This window comes from Aphelocoma coerulescens, unplaced genomic scaffold (genome assembly GCF_041296385.1).
Source record: "Aphelocoma coerulescens isolate FSJ_1873_10779 unplaced genomic scaffold, UR_Acoe_1.0 HiC_scaffold_111, whole genome shotgun sequence".
Lineage (NCBI taxonomy): Eukaryota > Metazoa > Chordata > Aves > Passeriformes > Corvidae > Aphelocoma > Aphelocoma coerulescens.
This window is the reverse complement of record NW_027183470.1, coordinates 487,191-497,445: the sequence shown is the minus strand read 5'-3', so window position 1 is coordinate 497,445 and position 10,255 is coordinate 487,191.

The following is a 10,255-nucleotide window of genomic DNA, read 5'->3' as shown; positions in this document are numbered from 1 at the left end:
TCTTTCAGAACCTTTTCTGTGCCATCATGAACATGCTCAACATGCCACTCGCACCCGCTGAACTGCATCAAAGGCCCTGGAGATAGGCGCTTTCCTTCAAGCTCTCTGTAGCATCGTACCCTCCACCTCTGGCGGATCCCAAAGCCCTTCCAAACATCCAGCAGCTGCACGCAGAGAACAAGTGCTAGAACAAGGCGTTGGCCTTCCTAGTCCTTTTAAAGTCTGTGAACTAGGCGAAACATTCCAGTGAGCAGCACTTTCCTTCGCAACTATATCTAGAGCATCATCACATTCTCTCCAAGTGGGTAAGTCCACCCTTGCAGCGCAGCGTTTGCAGCCACAGTTCGGACTGAGAGATAGGCCAGGTGAGAAAGCATTTCTTGACTATCCCTCTTCTCTGGAAGACTTGATACTCGCAGCGCGACCACGTCCACACACCTTCAGTGTGGCCAGGTTCAAGCAGCTAGAGCTCCCAGAGATGGGAGAGTCAGGAGAGAAGACGTTCCAAAAGTACCGTGTACTTACAGCAGCATTAAAACTGTGCACAGCAGTCTGCAGCACTGTAGACTGCGGCTTCTCCGACAGACGAGCCATCCCATTGTTGCCTCTCGCAGCCTGCTTGCTAGCTGCTCTCCTGAAGAAAAGAACTAGAAGAAAAAGCCAATGCTGGGCTGCACCTTCCCCTTGCCTTACGTAAAGCCACCTAAACTCCCCGCTGCACTCTCTACTTCCCCTCTCCTTGGAAGCGACCACTGTGTTTGCTGCATCTCGAAGCCTAAAGTTAAGCGCCAAAGTTTCCAAGGATGGTTGGAAGAAGGATAAGTAGTAGCACAAGGAAGTAGTTGTCGTTGAACTTCCTCCTTCTCAATGCTAACGTGAATTGGGCAGGCAGGCGAGTGCTAGCCACGCTCCTTTCTCAGTTTGTACGCTGCGGACACGAGTCCGGTGCTCTGCGCCTTCGTTCGGCCTCTTTAGTACCCATGTCGCTCTTTCATTCAGCCGGAGTCGAAGCGTCGTCTACTTCTCGCCCAGAGAGCACGGTGCCGGCAGCGAAATGTCCCCAGCCGACTGCTTCTGCCGACACACGCCTGGTCTATGCACTTTCCCTCGCAGCGACATACAGCAGCACTTTCGGTCTTTCTTGTCGTCCAAATGTAAAGGGAAAGATTCTCTGCTATGTCCCGCCCAGAGAACAGTTTTAGGTCAACCAGCACGCCCAGAGCTTGCCCTCGACGCGTGGAAACTTGTGTTTGCACCACATTCAAGTGGCTGCCGTCTTTCCTTTACAGCCTGCAGAGCACCGTCAGACCGCCGTGCTCTCTGCACCTGCCTTCTCAGTTCTAAGTACTACCGCGCCTCTTACAGCCTTGCAGGAAGCAAAGACACGGGTAGTCATCTCGCAGAGAAGAACGTGGAAGGACGAAAGGATGATCTTCCTTTCTCCTGCTTCTTGCCTGAATTGTGGTGCTGTATTGAAAGTCTTGGCTAGCGAAAAGCTCATCCAGCAAGTGCCTCATTCCTGACGCATCTCGCTGAGCGAGAGTTTCACGAAGAGTTTAGACTCTGGAAACAGCAAGAAAATGATTGTACGTCGAGCTGAGGAAAATCCGTGCACAGCACACTGTGGATGCGTGCAGTGTTCGCGCTGAAGAGCGCCAAAACGCAAAGCCATCGCTGGGCTTCAGTTTTGTCCAGACCGCAGAAGGCAAAGAACGAAGCAACTGGGCACCGCGTTAACGTACTCAGTGGACCGAATTTCAAATGTCCAGCCAAAAGCTGCTTCATAAGCAGATTCAGCTGAGAATGCTCTGGCTGCTTCACAAAGTAAGGCGCAGCCGTTTCCATTCATCACACTACCTGGCCAGAAGCAGTATCCTACACCTTCAATGCTGCAGCGTCCATGCAGCTGGAGCACACGCAGTAGGACGCGTCCAGATAGACGGCGTTCTTCAAGTACCCCCCTCCTCCAAGCAGCCTTGAAACTGAGCACAACACACTGCGGCTCGGGAGCTTCCTTCTCAGATAGACGTGCCGTCACGTTATTCACTCTCGCAGCTCCGTTGCCCACTTGCAGCAGCTGCTACCAAAGCAAAATGCTCCAGAAGTAAAAAGCACTGCCGGGCTGCACTTTCCCTTGCCTCACGTAAAGCACCATAAACTGTCCGCTGTGCTCTGTATTTCCATTCTCCGCCGCATCTACCACTGTTATCTCTGCATCTCGAAGCATAAAGCTCGGCACAATTCCTCCCAGGGAACGCTGGAAGAGAAATAGGCAGCAGCACAAGTAGCTGCAAGTGGAACTTTCTGTTTTAAAACGCTAACGTGAATCCGGAAACAAGCGAGTGACAGCCAATCTTCCTCTTGCAGCCTGTGCGATGCACACACCAGCTCGGTGCTCTGCCCTCATTCTTTAATGCTCTTCGTACCATGTCACGCTTTCATTCTGCCGGAGTCGAAGCGTCGTCTACTTCTCGCCCAGAGAGCACGGTGCCAGCGGAGAAAGGCTCCAGAAAAACGCTCCAGGCTGCTGATTCTTCCCAAACACACCAGGGCTATGCACTTTCCTTCGCAGCGCTAAGTAGCATCACATTCTGTTTGCGTTGGAGCCGGAATGCAAAGGGAAAGATTCTCGGTTACGTCTCACTCAGCGCCCAGTTTTAGGTCACCAAGCTTACCCGGAGCTTACCCGCGACGCGTGGAAATTGGTATTTGCACCATATTCAAGTGGTAGCTTTCTTTCCTTTACAGCCTGCAGAGCGCCGTCAGATCGCGGTGCTCTCTGCACCTGCCTTCTCCCTTCCAAGTACCACCGCGCACCTTACAGCCTTGCAGGAAGCAAAGACGTGGAGAGATGTCTCGCAGAGAAGATCGTGCAAAGACGAAAAGATGTTCTTCTTTGCTTTTCCTCGTCGCCCAGATTGTGGTGCTCTACTGAAAGCGTGGGCTAACGAATGGCTAATCTAGCATGTGCTTCCCTTCTAATGCATTTCGCTGAGCGAGAGCTGAGGAAAATCCTTGCACTGTACACTATGGATGCGTGCAGTAGACACGCAGAAGAGCGGCACAGCTCATAACCATCGCACACTCCAGCCCAGAGCTCTGGGGCTGCGTTCTTCTCAATTTCCGGCGCTGGACAGAACTGAGACATTGAGCTTTGGCTCTCTTTAGTGTGTGTACTGCACGCATCCAGAGCGCGCTGTGCACAGATTCTCCTCAGCGCTACGTGCAAGCACAGACTTTCTGCTTCGCAGAGCCCAACTGTCCGCCGAAGCTCTCGCTCAGAGAAATGTGTCAGGAGAGAAGCACTTGCTGGATTAGCCTTACAATGGCCAACAGTTCCAAGGAAGCACCATAGTCTTCTTGCGAGAAAGGATAATAAAACACATGTATTGTCCCAGCAAAGTTCTCTGTGCTAGCCGAAGCCGAGAATCTTTCCCTTAAGATTAAGACCACAACGCAGACAGCATTTTGTGCTACTTAACGCTGAGAGGGATAGCCCAGGCGTGTTTCGGCAGAGGCAGAAGCCCGGAGCGTTTCTCTGCCGGCACCGTGCTCTCAGGCGAGAAGTAGACGACGCTTCGACTCCGGCTGAATGAAAAGCGCGACATGGTACGAAGAGCATACGAATGAGGGCGCAGAGCACCGAGCTGGTGTGCGCATCGCACAGGCTGCAAGAAGAAGCGTGGCTGCCGCTCGCTTCTTTGCGGATTCACGTTAGCAGTTGAAAACAAAAGTTCCACTTGCAGCTACTTGTGCTGCTACCTATTTCTCTTCCAGCTTTCCCTGGGAAGAATTGTGCTGCGAGAGTGAATAACGTGACGGCACGTCTATCTGAGAAGGAAGCTCCCGAGCCGCAGTGTGTTGTGCTCAGTTTCAAGGCTGCTTGGAGAAGGGGGTACTTGAAGACCGCCTTCTATCTCGACGCGTCCTACTGCGTGTGCTCCAGCTGCATGGACGCTGCAGCATTGAAGGTGTAGGATACTGCTTCTGGCCAGGTAGTGTGATGAATGGAAACGGCTGCGCCTTACTTTGTGAAGCAGCCAGAGCATTCTCAGCTGAATCTGCTTATGAAGCAGCTTTTGGCTGGACATTTGAAATTCGGTCCACTGAGTACGTTAACGCGGTGCCCAGCTGCTTCGTTCTTCGCCTTCTGCGGTCTGGACAGAACTGAAGCCCAGCGATGGCTTTGAGTTTTGCCGCTCTTCAGCATGTGTACTGCACGCATCCGCAGTGTGCTGTGCAAGGATTTTCCTCAGCTCTCCCTCAGCGAAATGCATCAGGTGAGAAACACTTGCTGGATTAGCCTTTCGCTGGCCATGGCTTTCAGTACAGCACCACAATCTGGGCGACGAGGAGGAGCAAAGAAGAACATCTTTTCGTCTTTGCACGTTCTTCTCTGCGAGACGACTATCCGCGTCATTGCTTCCTGCAAGGCTATATTCTGCGCAGTGGTACTTGAAAGGGAGAAGGCAGGTGCAGAGAGCACCGCGATCTGACGGCGCTCTGCAGGCTGTAAAGGAAAGAGGGCTGCCACTGGAATGTGTGCAAACACAAGTTTCCACGAGTCGCGGGCAAGCTCTGGGCGTGCTTGTTGACCTAAAACTGTTCTCTGTGCCCGACATTGCTGAGAATCTTTCCCTTTACATTTGGACGACAAGAAAAGACCGAAAGTGCTGCTGTATGTCGCTGCGAGAAAAGTGCATAGCCCTGGTGTGTTTCGGAAGGGCAGTCGGCTGGGGCATTTCGCTGCCGGCACCGTGCTCTCCGGGCGAGAAGTAGACGACGCTTCGACTCCGGCAGAATGAAAAGCGCGACATGGTACGAAGAGCATACGAATGAGGGCGCAGAGCACCGAGCTGGTGTGCGCATCGCACAGGCTGCAAGAAGAAGCGTGGCTGCCGCTCGCTTCTTTGCGGATTCACGTTAGCAGTTGAAAACAAAAGTTCCACTTGCAGCTACTTGTGCTGCTACCTATTTCTCTTCCAGCTTTCCCTGGGAAGAATTGTGCCGAGCTTTATGCTTCGAGATGCAGAGATGACAGTGGTAGATGCAGCGGAGAATGGAAATAAAGAGTGCAGCGGACAGTTTACAGTGCTTTACGTGAGGCAAAGGAAAAGGTTTGCTCAGCAGTGCTTTTTACTTCTGGAGCATTTTGCTTTGGTAGCACCTGCTGCTAGTGGGCAACGGAGCTGCGAGAGTGAATAACTTGACGGCACGTCTATCTGAGAAGGAAGCTCCCGAGCCGCAGTGTGTTGTGCTCAGTTTCAAGGCTGCTTGGAGGAGGGGGGTACTTGAAGAACGCCGTCTATCTGGACGCGTCCTACTGCGTGTGCTCCAGCTGCATGGACTCTGCAGCATTGAAGGTGTAAGAAACTTCTTCTGGCCTGATAGTGTGATAGAGTGCAACGGCTACGCCTTACTTTGTGAACCATCCAGAGCATTCTCAGCTGAATCTGCTTGTGAAGCAGCTCTTGGCTGGACATTTGAAATTCGGTCCACTGAGTACGTTAACGCGGTGCCCAGCTGCTTCGTTCTTCGCCTTCTGCCGTCTGGACAGAACTGAAGCCCAGCGATTGCTTTTAGCTGTGGCTCTCTTCAGCATGTGTACTGCACGCATCCGCAGTGTGCTGTGCAAGGATTTTCCTCAGCTCTCCCTCAGCGAAATGCATCAGGTGAGAAACACTTGCTGGATTAGCCTTTCGCTGGCCATGGCTTTCAGTACAGCACCACAATCTGGGCGACGAGGAGGAGCAAAGAAGAACATCTTTTCGTCTTTGCACGTTCTTCTCTGCGAGACGACTATCCGCGTCATTGCTTCCTGCAAGGCTATATTCTGCGCAGTGGTACTTGAAAGGGAGAAGGCAGGTGCAGAGAGCACCGCGATCTGACGGCGCTCTGCAGGCTGTAAAGGAAAGAGGGCTGCCACTGGAATGTGTGCAAACACAAGTTTCCACGAGTCGCGGGCAAGCTCTGGGCGTGCTTGTTGACCTAAAACTGTTCTCTGTGCCCGACATTGCTGAGAATCTTTCCCTTTACATTTGGACGACAAGAAAAGACCGAAAGTGCTGCTGTATGTCGCTGCGAGAAAAGTGCATAGCCCTGGTGTGTTTCGGAAGGGCAGTCGGCTGGGGCATTTCGCTGCCGGCACCGTGCTCTCCGGGCGAGAAGTAGACGACGCTTCGACTCCGGCAGAATGAAAAGCGCGACATGGTACGAAGAGCATACGAATGAGGGCGCAGAGCACCGAGCTGGTGTGCGCATCGCACAGGCTGCAAGAAGAAGCGTGGCTGCCGCTCGCTTCTTTGCGGATTCACGTTAGCAGTTGAAAACAAAAGTTCCACTTGCAGCTACTTGTGCTGCTACCTATTTCTCTTCCAGCTTTCCCTGGGAAGAATTGTGCCGAGCTTTATGCTTCGAGATGCAGAGATGACAGTGGTAGATGCAGCGGAGAATGGAAATAAAGAGTGCAGCGGACAGTTTACAGTGCTTTACGTGAGGCAAAGGAAAAGGTTTGCTCAGCAGTGCTTTTTACTTCTGGAGCATTTTGCTTTGGTAGCAGCTGCTGCTAGTGGGCAACGGAGCTGCGAGAGTGAATAACTTGACGGCACGTCTATCTGAGAAGGAAGCTCCCGAGCCGCAGTGTGTTGTGCTCAGTTTCAAGGCTGCTTGGAGGAGGGGGGTACTTGAAGAACGCCGTCTATCTGGACGCGTCCTACTGCGTGTGCTCCAGCTGCATGGACTCTGCAGCATTGAAGGTGTAAGAAACTTCTTCTGGCCTGATAGTGTGATAGAGTGCAACGGCTACGCCTTACTTTGTGAACCATCCAGAGCATTCTCAGCTGAATCTGCTTGTGAAGCAGCTCTTGGCTGGACATTTGAAATTCGGTCCACTGAGTACGTTAACGCGGTGCCCAGCTGCTTCGTTCTTCGCCTTCTGCCGTCTGGACAGAACTGAAGCCCAGCGATTGCTTTTAGCTGTGGCTCTCTTCAGCATGTGTACTGCACGCATCCGCAGTGTGCTGTGCAAGGATTTTCCTCAGCTCTCCCTCAGCGAAATGCATCAGGTGAGAAACACTTGCTGGATTAGCCTTTCGCTGGCCAAGGCTTTTAATACAGCACCACAATATGGGCGACGAGGAGAAAGGAAGAACATCTTTTCGTCCTGGCACGTTCTTCTGAGCGACATGACTATCCGCGTGTTTGCTTCCTGCAAAGCTGTATTGTGCGCGGCGGTATTGGAACTGAGAAGGCAGGTGCAGAGAGCACCGGGATCTGACGGCGTTCTGCAGCCTGTAAAGGAAAGACGGCTACCACTTGAATGTGGTGCAAACACAAGTTTCCACGCGTCGAGGGCAAGCTCTGGGCGTGCTGGTTGACCTAAAACTGTTCTCTGGGCGGGACATAGCAGAGAATCTTTCCCTTTCCATTTGGACGACAAGAAAGACCGAAAGTGCTGCTGTATGTCGCTGCGAGGGAAAGTGCATAGACCAGGCGTGTGTCGGCAGAAGCAGTCGGCTGGGGACATTTCGCTGCCGGCACCGTGCTCTCTGGGCGAGAAGTAGACGACGCTTCGACTCCGGCTGAATGAAAGAGCGACATGGGTACTAAAGAGGCCGAACGAAGGCGCAGAGCACCGGACTCGTGTCCGCAGCGTACAAACTGAGAAAGGAGCGTGGCTAGCACTCGCCTGCCTGCCCAATTCACGTTAGCATTGAGAAGGAGGAAGTTCAACGACAACTACTTCCTTGTGCTACTACTTATCCCTCTTCCAACCATCCCCAAAACCACTGGAGCTTAACTTTAGGCTTCGAGATGCAGCAAACACAGTGGTCGCTTCCAAGGAGAGGGGAAGTAGAGAGTGCAGCGGGGAGTTTAGGTGGCTTTACGTAAGGCAAGGGGAAGGTGCAGCCCAGCATTGGCTTTTTCTTCTAGTTCTTTTCTTCAGGAGAGCAGCTAGCAAGGAGGCTGCGAGAGGCAACAATGGGATGGCTCGTCTGTCGGAGAAGCCGCAGTCTACAGTGCTGCAGACTGCTGTGCACAGTTTTAATGCTGCTGTAAGTACACGGTACTTTTGGAACGTCTTCTCTCCTGACTCTCCCATCTCTGGGAGCTCTAGCTGCTTGAACCTGGCCACACTGAAGGTGTGTGGACGTGGTCGCGCTGCGAGTATCAAGTCTTCCAGAGAAGAGGGATAGTCAAGAAATGCTTTCTCACCTGGCCTATCTCTCAGTCCGAACTGTGGCTGCAAACGCTGCGCTGCAAGGGTGGACTTACCCACTTGGAGAGAATGTGATGATGCTCTAGATATAGTTGCGAAGGAAAGTGCTGCTCACTGGAATGTTTCGCCTAGTTCACAGACTTTAAAAGGACTAGGAAGGCCAACGCCTTGTTTTAGCACTTGTTCTCTGCGTGCAGCTGCTGGATGTTTGGAAGGGCTTTGGGATCCGCCAGAGGTGGAGGGTACGATGCTACAGAGAGCTTGAAGGAAAGTGCCTATCTCCAGGGCCTTTGATGCAGTTCAGCGGGTGCGAGTGGCATGTTGAGCATGTTCATGATGGCACAGAAAAGGTTCTGAAAGAAAGAGGCCGTGCTGAAACTGCCTTTACTTTTGCCGCGTAGAAACTGCTCAGCCAACAATGAAAAGATTCGTCTTGCTTCCCCCCTACGCGCAGGGTTACATCCTTTTATGTCTCCAAGAGGCAGGATGCACAGCGGAGCTCTTCCACCAACTGCTTCCACACGACTGGGGCCGCGCCAGCCAAGAGCTTTTTGCCGGGCACTGTCAGCGCTCATGGAAACAACCACACGACGGCGCTGCAGACTTGCAAAAGAAGGCCAAGCACCTGGCCCAGCTCGAAACCACCCCAAGGGCAGACAGAGGCAACTTGCAAACGGCCCTGCACTCAAATCAACGGTGTCAGGACAAAAAGGTTGCCCTCATCTTCCCCTTCCAAGAGCACACTCTTCTTTACACCACACCTCTTTGGCCCAAACAAATCTTTTCCCTCTCGCAGATTCCGCCCACCAACTTGAAACCATCTGGCAAAAACAGGGCTCAAAACAGTGCCAGCTGAGGAAGATCTTGCTGCCTACAACTTCACCTGCACCCCTCAAACTAGCAGCACACACGCTGTTCTCAGCACTCTCCTTCTCAGCTCTAGGTACCATCCTAAGCCTTCCCTCTCCCAGAGTCAGGATCCAAAGGCAACGGCACCAGGGACTGCTCACACACTGAAGGCACCAGGACAAATAGCTTAAGAGCTTGGCCTTTGCATTCCCACTGACAGCTCAACAGCTCGAACCCAGAGAGAGCTCTGCCTGTTGGGAAAAGCCTTTAAAATCCCTAGGAGTACCTGATGTGCACATCCAAACCTGCCTTCCTTGCCAAAGAGAGCAACTACAAGCCCATCTCCAAAGAAACGGCATCCCCTCCTCCAAAATACAACACATCCAGCGACTGATCCGCCTCCAGTATTGAATATGTCCAACAATTGCCCCTACACGCACAGGGGCCAGAAGAGAAATGTCTTGCTGGACTATTCCTCCCCACAGTACCTTAACATCTGCTCCAGCAACACTGGCACTATGTCCTTGCCTTCCCAAGGAAAGGCACTCCGAGTCTCTTGGCCTTGCCTTGTCTAGTTCTTCTTAAGGTACCCTTGCTCTGCTTCCTTTGCCTACGTCTGCCTTGCCTCGCACTGCCTACAACTTGCTGGCTTTGCTTTGCCCGGCCTACCACTCTTTCCCTTGCCTTCCATGCAGGCAAGGCGCTGCAAACCGAGTGCAGGCAATTGTGGGCAAGTCAAGGGAGAGGTAGGCAAGGCCAGAGCAGTGAGGGGAAAGCAAATGGACTGGTAGGCAAGAGAAGGCCCAGAAGTTAGAGGCAAGGCTGGCTGTAGGAAGGAAGGGCCACTGATGGGAAGGCCAGGCAGAAACAGGAAGGGCTCAGCAAGCCAAGGCCCTGGAGGAAAACAGTAGGCAGGTCATGTGCTGGGCATGGCCGTGCAAAGGAATGCAAGGCTCCAGAGGGCTAGCAGGGCAAGGCAAGGCAACTGTTGTGTTGCCAAGGCAAGGCCAGGCAAGGCAGGTGAGAAGTACATTCAAGGACTGCTGGTACACAAAAGTGGCCAGGACCAAGTGCTCTGTGTGGCCTTGATCCCGCGTGGGTCATCTCTCCTCTGTACCTAAAAGACTTGAGCTACCTGCTTTCCCTTGTATGCAAAAGAACTCTCTTTCTGGTCCCCGAGCTCAAGGG